Genomic DNA, 16,152 nt, shown 5'->3' with positions numbered 1-16,152 from the left:
GCTGACCACATGTCCATCCGCGTCTCGTGACGCCTAAGAGTGAGGATGACACGGCGATTGGTCGGTACCATTGGGCCTTCGAGACGTTTTAGGACGATGTTTGTCTGGTTTGTTGTGGTAGTCGGGTGTAAATCGTATGTGATGTCTTAAATAAAACAGAGACTGATGATGGCGCCCTCTTCTCCGTTGGTGAGCGTACTGTGGAAATGGAAATGAGCGTTTGGCGTCATTGGCCGGGAGGCCCCTTACGGAGCAGGTCCGACCGTCTTGTTGCAGGTCTTATTACAGTCGACGCCACATTGAGCGACCTGCGCGCCGGATGGGGATGAAATGATGATGAGGACAACACAGCACCCAGTCCCTGAGCGGAACCTTTTCTTCAACAACGCTAATTTGAAAAGACTTACGTTATCCATCCTGTATATACATCCATGCGCTGGAAGAAACCGTGGATGGCCTCAGATCGGATCAATTCTATATCTCCCGCTTCACAGCACGCAGTCCGTCCCGATAGCTAAGCGGAGAAAATCCCAACCCAGCCGGGAATTGAACCCGGGCTCTATAGGACGGCAATCCGTCACGCTGACCACTGAGCTATCGAGGCGGACTGCGTACTGTGAAGCGGGAGATATAGAAGTGATCCGATCTGAGGCCATCCACGGTTTCTTCCGGCGCCGCGGTTGTCTTATTTGGTGAAAGCAGACAGCATCGCACGTTATTCTCAGAGAACGCTTTCGTCTTCGTACATCGCAAATAGAAATGCTAAACTACTGAAGCATCCATGATTTGGTCCGTGAATTAGTATCGCTTATTAAAGGTAATAATCTCCAGATAGTGTTAGGAACAGAAAGTCGGTTGAAACTGGAAGTTGTTAGTAACAAAACCTTAAATACGTATAGGAATATACATCGAAAGGAAAGATTGGACGCCAATGGAGGCGGCTTTTTTATTACAGTAAGGAATTCGATGATTTCTAGTTAGGTTATGATTGAATCTGGAAGTGATATAATCAGGATCAAATTAAGAACCAAAGATGAGTCAGACATGATAATTGGGTAGTTTCACTGATCGCCTGCGCAGGAGCTATAGTGGAAGGACGCTCCAAAAGGACCAAAACTTATTCCGCAAACACGGAATAGTGTGACATTCTTCTAAGTATCTTGTCCGAAAATTACGTAGAGCAAATAGAGAACCAACTCGTGAAGGTAAAGTCTTAGACCTCCAAGCAACAAACAGACAAGAAATTTTCGATCAGTTAACGTAGAGGATGCAATGAGTGGTCATAAGACTGTGGTACCATCAACAACTGCGGCTGTTCATAATGATTTTAGGAAGACTGACAAGATAAAAATTGCAGGGTTTCTGTGAAGTGGTCGTCAAATACGCATTTCTAAGGACGAAGATGTAGAGCACAAATAGATAAAATTCGAAAGCATCGTCCAGCACTCGTTAGACAAGTATTTCCGAACAAGGTTTTAAGGGATGGGAAAAACCCACACTGTTAGAAAGTTGCTACGAAAGCAAAGACAGCTTCGTCACAGATTTAAACGACGTCAAAACCTACCTGGAAAACTAAAGCTGAATGAAAAGAAACTGAGTGTCAGGTGAGCAATGAGAGAATCTTTCAACGAACCTGAGGCAAAAAGATTGGAAATCGCTTTGACTAAATATCCTAATAAGAAAACCCTTCAGTGCGAGGTCGCAAAAGGGCAATGATCTTTGCAGCATTCGATGTCCGACATATTGTATGCCATGCAACCACAATATTGGCTGCTAGTGGCAACACGGAGTGGAAGTGGAGCAATAGGCGACGGATCGTAGTTACACTGCTTAGTCGACGAGTAACTCACAACAGTGCTACAGTGCTAGTGATGTTGATACATAGCAGAGCAATGGCAACGATAAACATCGCAAACAGTGCAAACAACCCAAGGAATATCGCTGATAGAGAAAGAAGTGGCAGATGAAATTTTAGCGCTTGTGCAAGACGACTCAGTGGAATGTGGTGTCATACGTTCGACTGTGCGGACAATGTACATGAGAAATGCAATGATTTATTTATATATTTATTTATTTATTGTTCCGTGGGACCACATTAAGGAGAAGTCTCCATGGTCATGGAACGAGTCAATACATGAAATTATAACACGATTGTAGAAACAGATAAAATGAAATATAAGAAACATATTCAGTTGTAGATTGTACAAACAGATAAAATGAAATATAAGAAACATATTCAGGCGACAAGTCGTTAGTTTAAATAAAGAAAAATCAAGAATGTAACACAGGAATTTGCTTAATTTTTTAGCTCTTCCAGGAGCTCATCGACAGAATAGGAGTGAGCCATGAGGAAACTCTTTAGTTTAGACTTAAAAGTGTTTGGGCTACTACTAAGATTTTTGAGTTCTTGTGGTAGCTTATTGAAAATGGATGCAGCAGAATACTGCACTCCTTTCTGCAAAAGAGTCAAGGAAGTGCATTCCACATGCAGATTTGATTTCTGCCTAGTATTAACTGAGTGAAAGCTGCTAACTCTTGGGAATAAGCTAATATTGCTAACAACAAACGAAATTAAAGAAAATATATACTGTGAGGGCAATGTCAAAATTCCCAGACTATTGAATAGGGGTCGACAAGAGGTTTTCGAACTTGCACCACACGTAGCTCGAACAGCCCGTTTTTGAGCCAAAAATGATGACGACACTTGCTTAACAAAGGTGATATTGAAGCAGATATCGAGCCGTGTACTTCATCGTCCTCGTCGAGCAGGGAAGAGCAAATCCAGTCTCCAGTGAAACATTCTAAAGGACAATCGTTGTCCAAGGAGCGGGTACGAAACATAATTACATACATGGAAGATCATCTGCAGCATGATAAAGAACAATTATGAACAAATTTCGAATAAGTCCGCAGCAATATGACTCTGCAGTGCTTAAGAAAAACTACGGGTATTCGAGGGAGGACAAAGCGCACTTGTTACAAAATCAGGTGTTTGAGTGCTTCGAGGATGCTCGATACAATTTACAGGATGTGCGTGATAATAAACTACTACATTATGCACATAAAATTGCGCGCGACATAGATTACAGTGACTTCAATGGAAGCCGTGGAGGGCTGCGTAACTTCAAACAGAGCTACAGAGTAGGAAGAAAAAAGATATCGAAACTTCAAAGAAAGCGCCCACATGCAGGTGCACAGGGAACTGCACTAACGGCCAGAAAACTTGTAGATGAGGTAAAAAAACATATTCCATCTTTCAGTAAGGAATTTGTTTTCAACTCCGACCAAACAGGATTTGAAGAGGAACCATGGAAACTAAAGGTATCAAGAGAGTTGTATCAAGATCAGCTAACATCAGTGCCTTAACGCATTCGTATACAATCAAGCCGACTGTTAAGCTGAATGGTAAATTGATTAGAAAGTTATTTATTGCGGTGTGAGAAGTGGAATTGCTTTGCCCCCTAAGATTCTTTCTCGTGTGCGTGATCTAGCTAGAACAGTGGGAAAGATTTACGTCGAAGCAAGCAAGAGTGGGAAAATGGGCTAAGAGAACTACAACTGTGGTATGAGCACTGCTTTTGGCCAATAGCTGGACCAAAGAACTTGTTTTTCCTTGATTCTTCGTCTGCATACAAAAATCATATTGCTTCAGAGTAAACTATCTCTCCTGAAAAGTGTGTGACATTGCAGTTCATACCACCTGGGACTACTGAAGAAATTCAGTGTCTGTAGGTTATTTACTCCGAGCCTATGAAAGTGTTGTCACATTATCTGCAGCTACTCCTTAACGGATAGCCAATTTCACGATAAGCTTCACGACAGACTGTTTTGCATTCGGTTGCATTCCATGCCATTCCATCAGTTCTCATCACCCCCGTTACACCAGTATGCCGGCCGTGGTGGCCGAGCGTTTCTAGGCGCTACAGTCTGGAACCGCGCGACCACTACTGTAGCAGGTTCGAATCCTGCCTCAGGCATGGATGTGTGTGATGTCCTTAGGTTTGTTAGGTTTAAGTAGTTCTAAGTTCTAGGGGACTGATGACCACAGATGTTAAGTCCCATAGAGCTCAGAGCCATTTGAACCATTTGAACACCAGTACGATTCTACATGCATTCTTTAAGAGTGGACACCTAGCTGAACGTCCAGCACGGTTTGTAACTGCCAAGGAAATCACCTTCGATCTTGCTGGTGCGAACCTTTATGATCACTGTGGCGCGCCATTTTTCACTCGGTGTTCATGGTTTGTTTTGAACATTTCTTGAATGCCGACCATGACTATTTTTGTGAAGTGTAACTACACATCCCATAGAAAGTTGATTTCTTCACCTCCCGCACAGTAATTTTCTTGGCTGGTTCAAATGGCTCTGAGCACTATGCGACTTAAATTCTGAGAGCATCAGTCGCCAAGAACTTAGAACTAATTAAACCTAACTAACCTAAGGACGTCACACACACCCATGCCCGAGGCAGGATTCGAACCTGCGACCGTAGTGGTCGCTCGGCTCCAGAATGTAGCGCCTAGAACCGCACGGCCACTCCAGCCGGCACACTATTTTTCTGTCACTCTCCTGATGCATATGGCGAGTCATTAGCAGCTAATATATTTCCTGCCATAATTGTGAACACAACACTTTCAAGTGACCCTTATTGAAGATTGAACTTGTGACTTCGCACTCGAGGGGTAGCTTGTAAGAAACCTTTCTGCAGAATCAAAAAGCGAATTAAAATCATTCAGTCACTCAGTGACACAGAGAAGGACGAAATACTGAAATCGGTCTTCCAAACTGTTTCACCGCGGTCCCAAACTTTTTTCAGTAGCAGTATTCAATACATACGAGTATTGGTGAACTTCCGTGGGTACCAAGGCTGCTGAACATGGAGGCTGTTTCAAAAATTCGAACCGAAAATCACTCAGTTTTCCCATCCATACATGTCAGCTCTTGGTTTGATGGTATGGGAAGCCATATCGGGTATAGAACACAATGAGCAATATCTTGCATGTCAGATATTCTGAGCGTGCGTCTGAGCGTGCGTCTGAGCGTTGACCAATCAGATGGCACAAGGCCACCAACATCAGACGTACGTCAACTCCCTTCAGCACAGAATATTGGCATTCAGTTCAAGCCTATAGGTATATATGCCGTTTCTGAGCACCAGCAAATTGAGGATAATTTGAAAACCCGTTGTTAAGTGTGTGATTCGTTGCAATAAAATAATGAGAGACGTCATATTCGTGGCAAAAGAATTATTGTAACTTGTGTATTATGAGACTATGTCATTTGAAGGTAGCGACACACTGAGGATCCGCCAAAAACCATTGTTCTTCGTACAATTTGTTATAAATTTCAGGTAGTAACATAGCTACGATTAAAGCATTTAGCACGCGATAACATGTTAGGATTCGCGATAGCTCATCTATTGTCAATTTAGTGTAGTGAATAGCGTCAACGATCCACGACCAGATGGGTGGTAAAGAGATGGTTCGTGTCTCGGGAAGTTTAAATTTTTTTCCTAACTTTCGCGTATTTAATAGGTTTGATGCTTCATTATTAGTTTAATTTAAGTATATACTACATATACGATGTTACGTAAATATAAGTTCACCTTTTTTTGAGAAGCGAATTTGTTCGCTTGGCTTAATCTACAGGACAGCTTGCGCTACGTGTATAAAGATATTTTGTTCCTTTTTCTTTTCAGTTTCGTAATTCGCGTCTTGTAAAGATTCTGCTATCGGGTAGGAACAGTGATCAAGTAAGAATGACTCAGGGTTTTATCAAAATGTGGGAAATGTGGGAAAGATAACTATTGCAAATTTGTGTCGCACTGTTTGTAATGGAACTTTTATAAATCTGTGTCCTTATCGGTTGGACATGGTACTTTCCTTTTTGTCTTAAAACATGTACATTGATATTGAAGTTTTTGTGTATATTACATATAGAACAACGTGACTAGGATATGGACAATGGAGGAAACGTGCGTCTTAATAGAGCTAACGCGGGAACATTACGCGCGCTCGTTGAGTAAACAGTGTGATTTACGAATAGAAACATCCCACGACTGCTGCTGGAGTGCGTCGAGATCGCGTTTACCACGTTGGGGCCCACGTACCGTATGCACATGTCGCATCGTTCGTGAGCGTTCAGCAGCACGTTGATCTCAGCACGCTCAACGTTGACGTTCGGCAGCATGGTCCGTGTGCCGACGGCTTCAGGGTGGTCGAGCGGAACTTTGACGACGAGTATACTGCGCACACGTTCCCACGTTGTCCAACGTCGGGGCCACTGTCGGTTCTGAATGTCCCACAAATCTGCATATTGCACGATTCAACCAGCTCGCCAAATGATAGCCCACAATGATGTCCCTTCCAGAACCTATCATGTGTTGATAACGCAGTCTCGCACATGTACGTAGCATGTCCGTGTCCTTCTCATTGGACACTTAGCATCTGGCGCTGTTCACGCCCCTTAAATATTCTACTAAGTCTAGTAACAACGCTCCATACGAACAAAGTTTATGCAGTCTGGTGGCCGTTCAACCTGTCACAGAGAACTGCAACTCTGTTATCAACTACGAGGGTAATCCCAAAAGTAAGGTCTCGTATTTTTTTATAAGTACATAAACCTGTTTATTTCTACAATGGTTTGTATCAGTCTACAGCTTGAACATTTAGCTATTTTTTGACATAATCACCATCTCTGTCGATGATTTTTTGTAGACGCTGTAGCAGTTTTTGTATGCCCATGTCATACCAATTCGCCGCCATGCTGTTCAGAAAGTTATGAACCTCTTCTTTCACCTCGTCGTCGGAGATGAATCGCTGGGACCACAATTAACGCTGACAGCTGCTTTGAGACTCTGAAGAAACTCAAACGGGCAATTCAGAACCGGAGAAGAGGAATGTTGAGCAAGGGCGTACACATTCTTCATGACAACGCTCGCCCACACATCACTTGGCAAACCGTTGCTCTCCTGCTACATTTCCAGTGGAACATAATCACCCACCTACCCTATAGTCCTGACTTGGCGCCCAGTGACTATCACTTGTTCCCTAGGTTAAAAGAACATTTGGCCGGAAAGCGATTCAGCGCCGACGACGAGGTGAAAGAAGAGGTTCATCACTTTCTGAACAGCATGGCGGCGAGCTAGTATGACATGGGCATACAAAAACTGCCACAGTGCGTACAAAAATGCATCGACAGAAATGGTGATTATGTCGAAAAATAGCTAAATGTTCAAGCTGTAAACTGATATAAACCATTGTAGAAATAAACAGGTTTATGTACTTATAAAAAAAATAGGAGACCTTACTTTTTGGATTACCCTCGTACATACCCAGTGCTGGTGCGTAAGTATAGGAAGTTACAGACACATGCGACAGGTACTCCGGATGCCTCATTTTTTGTCAGGCAGTGTCATTAACTACATATCTCGTGCGTACTTGTACGAGCAACAAGACCATGTATGTGGTCATCAATTTCCAACGATTAAATTAATGGTTTATAGGGGTCACAGCATACCTATCTCTTTTTCTCAGCTGCCGCCATTATGACTTCATAAAGTGTTAATAATAAAAACATTATGCTAAAATCCGTTTAATGTCTTGTTCCATCCTTCTCAAAACTATATTACATTTCACAACTACATTCTTCTTGTAATTGCGACATTTTCTCTTATGTGGTTCACATGTTTTAATTTTCATTTGCGTGTAATATCTTCTTTTCTATGCGTGTTGCTGAACAGCCTACGTCAAGTTTTAACTCGATATGCGAATTAATTTTCTTGATACGTTTATTTTTTTCTTTTTTAAATAATCGTGTTTTTGCGTCGGAACAGCGCGTTCATGAAGGGCAACAGGCACAGTCCGTATTCCTAGACTTCCGGAAAACATTTGATGCCGTATCCCACTGCAGACTATTAACGGAGTAGGTTTCGAGACATCTTAGTGACTCCAAGCCTTCTTAAGTACTAGAAACCAGTATGTTGTCCCCGAAAGCGAGTGTTCATCAGAGAAAAGGGTATCGTCAGGAGTGCCCCAGGGAAGTGTGATAGGACTGATATTGTTCTCGGTATACGTAAATGAGCTGTCGGATAGGGTGGTCAGCAATCTTCCACTGTTTGGTGATGACGCTGTGGAACATGGGAAAGTGTCGTCGTTCAGTGACTGTAAAAGGATACATAATTTACATTTGGTGTGGCAAATGCTGGTTTGTTCTAACTGTAGAAAAATAATGCAGATGAGTAGGAAAAACAATCCTGTATTGTAGAGCGCTGCTTGACACATTAACGTCGATTGCACTGCTAGACGTAACGTTGCAAAGCGATCTGAGTCGAACGACAATGTAAGGACGGCAGTAAGGGAAGTGGAAGGTCGGTTTTGGTTTACTAGGAGAGTTTTAGGGAAGTGCAGCTCATCTGCAATGGAGATGACGTGTGGAATACTAGTGTGACCTATGCATCTGTCTTGCTCGAATGTTTGGGTTCCCCATAATTTTGAATCAAAGGAAGACATCGAAGCAATTCAGGAGCATGCTGCTAGATTTTTTATCGATAGGTTCGATCAACACGTGAGTATTAACGGATTTTCTTCGTGAACTCAAATGGGAATCCATGCAGGGAAGACGACGTTCTTTTCGCGATACACTGCGCGAAAATATATATATATACACTACTGGCCATTAAAATTGCCGCACCACGAAGATGACGTGCTACAGACGCGAAATTTAACCGACAGGAAGAAGATGCTGTGATATGCAAATGATTAGCTTTTCAAAGCATTTACACAAGGTTGGCGCCGGTGGCGACACCTACAACGTGCTGACATGAGGAAAATTTCTAACCGATTTCTCATACACAAACAGCAGTTGACCGGCGTTGCATAGTGAAACGTTGTTATGATGGCTCGTGTAGGGAGGAGAAATGCGTTCCATCACGTTTCCGACTTTGATAAAGGTCGGATTGTACCCTATAGCGATCGCGGTTTATCGTATCGCGACATTGCTGCTCGCGTTGGTCGAGATCCAATGACTGTTAGCAGAATATGGAATCGATGGGTTCAGGAGGGTAATACGGTACGCCGTTCTGTATCCCAACGGCCTCGTATCACTAGCAGTGGAGATGACAGGCATCTTATCCGCATATGCTATAACGGGTCGTGCAGCCACGTCTCGATCCCTGAGTCAACAGTTGGGGACGTTTGCAAGACAACCACCATCTGCACGAACAGTTCGACGACGTTTGCAGCAGTATGGACTATCAGCTCAGAGACCATGGCTGCGGTTACCCTTGACGCTGCATCACAGACAGGAACGCCGGCTATGGTGTACTCAACAACGAACCTGGCTACACGAATGGTAAAACGTCATTTTTTCGGATGAATCCAGTTTCTGTTTACAGCATCATAATGGTCGCATCCGTGTTTGGCGACATCGCGGTAAACGCACATTGGAAGCGTGTATTCGTCATAGCCATACTGGCGTATCACCCGGCGTGGTGCTATGGGATCCCATTGGTTAACGTCTCGGTCACCTCTTGTTCGCATTGACGACACTTAGAACAGTGGACTTTACATTTCAGATGTGTTACGATCCGTGGCTCTGCCCTTCATTCGATCGCTGCGAAACCCTATATTTCAGCAGGACAATGCACAAATGCATGTTGCAGGTCCTGTTGGGGCTTTCTGGATACAGAAAATGTTCGACTGCTGCCCTGACCACCACATTCTCCAGATCTCTCACCAACTGAAAACGTCTGGTCAATGGTGGCCGAGCAACTGGCTCCTCACAATACGCCAGTCACTACTCTTGATGAACTGTGGTATCGTGTTCAAGCTGCATGGGCAGCTGTACCTGTACACGCCATCCAAGCTCTGTTTGACTCAATGCCCAGGCGTATAAAGGCCATTGTTACGACCACCGTGGTTGTTCTGGGTACTGATTTCTCAGGATCCATGCACCCAAATTGCGTGAAAATGCAATCACATGTCAGTTCTAGTATAATATATTTGTCCAATGAATACCCGTTTATCATCTGCATTTCTTCTTGGTGTAGCAATTTTAATGGCCAGTAGTGTATTTGCAGCTGACTCCAGAACGATTCGTCTGCCGCCAAAGTAAGGACGGCGAATACAAGATACGAGAAATTAGGGCTCGTGTGGGCGCATATAGACAGTCGTTTCCCCCCCCCCCCCCCCCCCGCACCAATTTCGAGTGAGAAAAGGAAATGGCTAGTCGTGGGACATAGTACCCTCCGCCACACACCATACGTTGGCCTGCCGAGTATGTAGAAGTAGGTTCCCTTGAGCCTTCCTTTTGTTTCTTCTTTCCATCTTTGAGATACGAAGACGTGCTAAAAAGCTTCTTTATTCAGGTCTGTCTTGGTGTAAAGCCCATAGGTCGATTTATTACTCTACTTCCGTTCCAATGGAAATAATAAATTAATGACAGTAGCGGAATAAAGTATAATTTCCAGAATGAGATTTTCACTCTGCAGCGGAGTGTGCGCTGATATGAAACTTCCTGGCAGATTAAAACTGTGTGCCCGACCGAGACTCGAACTCGGGACCTTTGCCTTTCGCGGGCAAGTGCTCCACCAACTGAGCTACCGAAGCACGACTCACATCCGGTACTCACAGCTTTACTTCTGCCAGTATCCGTCTCCTACCTTACAAACTTTACAGAAGCTCTTCTGCGAACCTTGCAGAACTAGCACTCCTGAAAGAAAGGATACTGCGGAGACATGGCTTAGCTACAGCCTGGGGGATGTTTCCAGAATGAGATTTTCACTCTGCAGCGGAGTGTGCGCTGATATGAAACTTCCTGGCAGATTAAAACTGTGTGCCCGACCGAGACTCGAACTCGGGACCTTTTGCATTTCGCGGGCAAGTGCTCTACCAACTGAGCTACCGAAGCACGACTCACATCCGGTGCTCACAGCTTTACTTCTGCCAGTATCCGTCTCCTACCTTCCAAACTTTGCAGAAGCTCTTCGGTAGTTCAGTTGGTAGAGCACTTGCCCGCGAAAGGCAAAGGTCCCGAGTTCTAGTCTCGGTCGAGCACACAGTTTTAATCTGCCAGGAAGTTTCAAAGTATAATTTGTTTGCATTTCATCCTTAAATATGAAATTATTCAACAAAGAAACGATGAAAGAATCCATTAACAAGACATAACAGTATTCTAGTATATTTCGCTTTGTAAACCTTCTATTACTACGAGCCGTTTCTTCTTTGCGGATTCATCTTTTCCAAATACGTATTGACTTTAATCCATTGTCTCTTAATTTTATTTTTATTCTTCTGCACATTATTCCAGTCACAAATTTATAGGCATAAAAATATTAGCCTGTTCGTCCAATATTTTTCGCATTTATCTTCTTGTGTCGTCTTCGGTAGAGTAATCCTACTTGTTTTGTCGAAATATGATCGACTGGACAAGTAAAATTGATACTAATATCTCAAAGCATTGAATGTTAAAATGTGTTAATCCGAGGCCTCCCATCTTGGACGCAAGAGTGCAAACTGACGTCAGTTCCCAATGAGCATAGCGTTTTTACATTTACGGACCACTGCAAGAAAGAGCTTTTAGTGGAATGTGATACGGAACCTGCCCATAATAAAGATATTTAATGAGAAACATTGGTATTCACAGAACTTGAAAGGGAAATGACACACACTAGGATTGGTATGTTCAACAATAGTGAAAAAATGAGGAAAGGCTACTTCTTTAGGACAACACGGTAATGAATTTCTGTAACAGGTCAATACAACTGTGACTACCTTGCAAGTTTTTTGGTATGGTCGTCTTTTCACTGCTGAATGCTCGCAACCACTGCGCGATTTATGCTAATTACAGCACCAGTCAATTTTAAGGTATTCTGCCACGTTCCGAAAATGTACGTCAAAACCCACGAAAGGCAAAGGTCCCGATTTCAGGTCTCGGTCCGGCACACAGTTTCATGTGCCAGGAAGTATCATATCAGCACACACTCCGCTGCAGAGTGAAAATCTCATTCTGGAAATGAACACGTTTGGCAACACCATCTTTGGCGGGCCGCTTGAATTTCCATGCGCAGCAGGCTGAGTGGCTAACTTTAATTCTAATTAAATTTTGAAGGAAAGACTGATACCAGCCGCAATCTTGCATCGAAATAATATTCTGAAAGTCTAAAATTTGTGCTGGAATGGGCCTCGAACCCCGATCTCCTGCTTAACTCGGGTTTTGTGTGTGTGTGTGTGTGTGTGTGTGTGTGTGTGTGTGTGTTCTCTGTTCTGTCAGACCACACACACACTCACACACACACACACACACACACAATATAGCAATGGTAATTGACTTGGAAGTGGCGCAACATACCGAATTTTTTTCTTGACAATTATTGCTCCGCACGACCTACCCTGCAACACTCATAATGTTCGATAGAAAATAATATATGTTTTTGTTGAAGATATATCTGAAAGAACTTCTTCATTTATACAGTTAATGGCTGCTGCTAGAAGATACAAGTTTGATTTTTTGCCTTTTTGCCAGGACACCACTAGCAGTATCGGAAAAAAACGTTTCATGGTTATCTGAATCAGTTGTGAGCTTCACTTCAGGAAAGTTGCCAAATAAGGTAAAAATTCCAGAATGAGATTTTCAATCTGCAGCGGAGTGTGCGCTGATATGCAACTTTCTTGCAGATTAAAACTGTGTTTTAGTTTGCCAAGATGTTTCAAGGTAAAAATTGTCCCAGTCGAAAAGTCAAATATATTATAACAACAACAGGTAAAACATAGATCAAAAGTATTGTAGTGAATGAGAAAGTGTGACAAAGAAGACCAACATCACCTATTTAATTTTTATTAAATGACAACAAAAATTTGAAACAATGTATACATAACATGATCAAAATCTCAAAAGAGTTTTAAACACATTTCTTTATAAGGATCATGTATGGAAACTGCTAGAAAAATGTTTCTGATCCATTTTTCATCCATATAAACAATATGATATTCATGTATTGAAAACTACGATGGAAGGGATCGCTTTCTGGAGCAAAGAGTCAGTCTCAACAGAATTCACGAGATTTTGGAACAAGTACTATACTTCGTCTACATAGTATGATGAATTGGCCTGTGCAGTAACAAACATCTGGATACAAAACTATATCGATCTACAATATATGTGGAATCATCACTAACATGTAGGAATAATAAGACTACGTCTTTTATTAATCATTCCTCCCCCAGCATTTTATCATAACACCTACACTATGGGATCAAAAGTATCTGTACACCCCCTCCACTGGTAATGCTGGAATTCAATATGATTTTGGCCCACCCAAAGTCATCATGACAGCTTCCACTCTCGCAGCCATACGTTCAGATAGGTACTGGAATGTTGGGGAATGGCAGCCGATTCTTCACGGAGTGCTGCACTGAAAAGATATAACGATTTTGGTTGGTGAGGCCAGGCACGAAGTCGGCGTTCCAAAACATCCCAAAGATGCTCTATAGGATTCAGGTCAGGACTCTGTGCAGGTCAGTCCATTACAGAGATGTTCTTGTCGTGTAACCAATCCACCACAGGCTGTGCATTACGAACAGGTGCTCCGTTGTGTTGAAAGATGCAATCGCCATCCCTGGATTGCTCTTCAACAGCAGGAAGCAATAAAGTGCTTAAAACATCCATGTAGGCCTGTGCTGTGATAGTGTCAACCAAAACAACAAGGAGTGCAAGCCCCCTCCAAGGAAAACACGACTACATCATAACCCTACCGCCTAACGGTTCGCCACATTGTGTACCGTGATTCGTCACACTACGTTTTTCCACTGTTCATTCGCTCAATGTTTACGCTTCTTACACCAACCGAGGCATCGTTTGGCATTTACCGGCGCAATGTGTGACTTGTGAGCAGCCGCTCGGCCATAAAATCCAAGTTTTCTCACCTCCTGTCATTGTCATAGTACTTGCAGTGGATCCTGATGCAGTTTGGAATTCCTGTGTGATGGTCTGAATAGACGTCTCCCTATTGCACATTACGCCCCTCTTCAACTGTCGGTAGTCTCTGTCAGTCAACAGACGAGGTCGGCCTGTACACTTTTGTACTGTACGTGTCCCTTCACGTTTACACTTCACTATCACATCGGAAACAGTGGACCTAGGGATGTTTAGGAATGTGGAAATCTCGCGTACAGACGTATGATACAAGTCACACCCAAACATCTGACCACATTCAAAGTCCGTAAGTTCCGCGGAGCCCCCTCATTCTGCTCTGGTTGTTTGGGTTGGGTTGTTTGGGAGAGGAGGCCAGACAACGAGTTCATCGGTCTCATCAGAGTAGGGAAGGATGGGGAAGGAAGTCGGTCATGCCCTTTCAAAGGAACGATCCCGGCATCTGCCTGGAGCGATTTAGGGAAATCAGGGAAAACCTAAATCAGGATGGCCGGACGCGGGATTGAACTGTCGTCCTCCTGAATGCGAGTCCAGTGCGATAACCACTGCGTCACCTTGCTAGATGTATTCTGCTCTCTCACGCAGTTTAATGATTACTGAGGTCGCTGATATGGAGTATCTGGCAGTGGATGTCCAAATACTTTTGATCACATAATGTATTTCAAAACGCCTACAAAACGAACTTTAGGTAAATTACAGCCAGTAGAATGGAAATATAAATTGAAGAAGTAAACGTTAAGAGAGTCCTGACCATTCAAGGAATTTAAGTGTGGCATGTGACAAGATATGGAAATATAGTGAAGTGCAAATAGAATGCTAAGTACTGTAACCAGTGACATCTACATCTACATCTACATCCATACTCCGCAAGCCACCTGACGGTGTGTGGCGGAGGGTACCCTGAGTACCTCTATCGGTTCTCCCTTCTATTCCAGTCTCGTATTGTTCGTGGAAAGAAGGATTGTCAGTATGCTTCTGTGTGGTCTCTAATCTCTCTGATTTAATCCTCATGGTCTCTTCTCGAGATGTACGTAGGAGGGAGCAATATACTGCTTGACTCTTCGGTGAAGGTATGTTCTCGAAACTTTAACAAAAGCCCGTACCGAGCTACTGAGCGTCTCTCCTGCAGAGTCTTCCACTGGAGTTTATCTATCATCTCCGTAACGCTTTCGCGATTACTAAATGATCCTGTAATGAAGCGCGCTACTCTCCGTTGGATCTTCTCTACCTCTTCTATCAACCCTATCTGGTACTGATCCCACACTGCTGAATAGTAGTCAAGCAGTGGGCGAACAAGCGTACTGTAACCTACTTCCTTTGTTTTCGGATTGCATTTCCTTAGGATTCTTCCAATGAATCTCAGTCTGGCATCTGCTTTACCGACGATCAACTTTATATGATCATTCCATTTTAAATCACTCCTAATGCGTACTCCCAGATAATTTATGGAATTAACTGCTTACAGTTGCTGACCTGCTATTTTGTAGCTAAATGATAAGGGATCTATCTTTCTATGTATTCGCAGCACATTACACTTGTCTACATTGAGATTCAATTGCCATTCCGTGCACCATGCGTCAATTCGCTGCAGATCCTCCTGCATTTCAGTACAATTTTCCATTGTTACAACCTCTCGATACACCACAGCATCATCTGCAAAAAGCCTCAGTGAACTTTCGATGTCATCCAACAGGTCATTTATGTATATTGTGAATAGCGACGGTCCTATGACACTCCCCTGCGGCACACCTGAAATCACTCTTACTTCGTAAGACTTCTCTCCATTGAGAATGACATGCTGCGTTCTGTTATCTAGGAACTCCTCAATCCAATCACTCAATTGGTCAGATAGTCCATATGCTCTTACTTTGTTCATTAAACGACTGTGGGGAACTGTATCGAACGCCTTGCGGAAGTCACGAAACACGGCATGTACCTGTGAACCCGTGTCTATGGCCCTCTTGAGTCTCGTGGACGAATAGCGCGAGCTGGGTTTCACACGACCGTCTTTTTCGAAACCCATGCTGATTCCTACAGAGTAGATTTCTACTCTCCATAAAAGTCATTATACTCTAACATAATACGTGTTCCAAAATTCTACAACTGATCGACGTTAGAGATATAGGTCTATAGTTCTACACATCTGTTCGACGTCCCTTCTTGAAAACGGGGATGACCTGTGCCCTTTTCCAATCCTTTGGAACGCTACGCTCTTCTAGAGAC

At 43.2% G+C, this 16,152-nt stretch overlaps 1 protein-coding gene and 1 non-coding gene across 3 annotated transcripts in view; one reads left to right on the top strand and one right to left on the bottom strand.

Annotated features, from left to right (window-relative positions):
• Nucleotides 1-16,152, top strand: part of LOC126353841 (uncharacterized) — a 290,461-nt gene that overhangs the window by 196,195 nt on the left and 78,114 nt on the right. The gene's annotated exons all lie outside the window — the stretch shown is intronic.
• Nucleotides 10,834-10,909, bottom strand: Trnar-gcg (transfer RNA arginine (anticodon GCG)). Its single transcript has one exon. It is a non-coding gene; the product is annotated as a tRNA-Arg (tRNA).

Source organism: Schistocerca gregaria, chromosome 3 (genome assembly GCF_023897955.1).
Source record: "Schistocerca gregaria isolate iqSchGreg1 chromosome 3, iqSchGreg1.2, whole genome shotgun sequence".
NCBI classification, from domain to species: Eukaryota; Metazoa; Arthropoda; class Insecta; order Orthoptera; family Acrididae; genus Schistocerca; species Schistocerca gregaria.
This window is presented reverse-complemented; position numbering and strand designations above follow the sequence as displayed.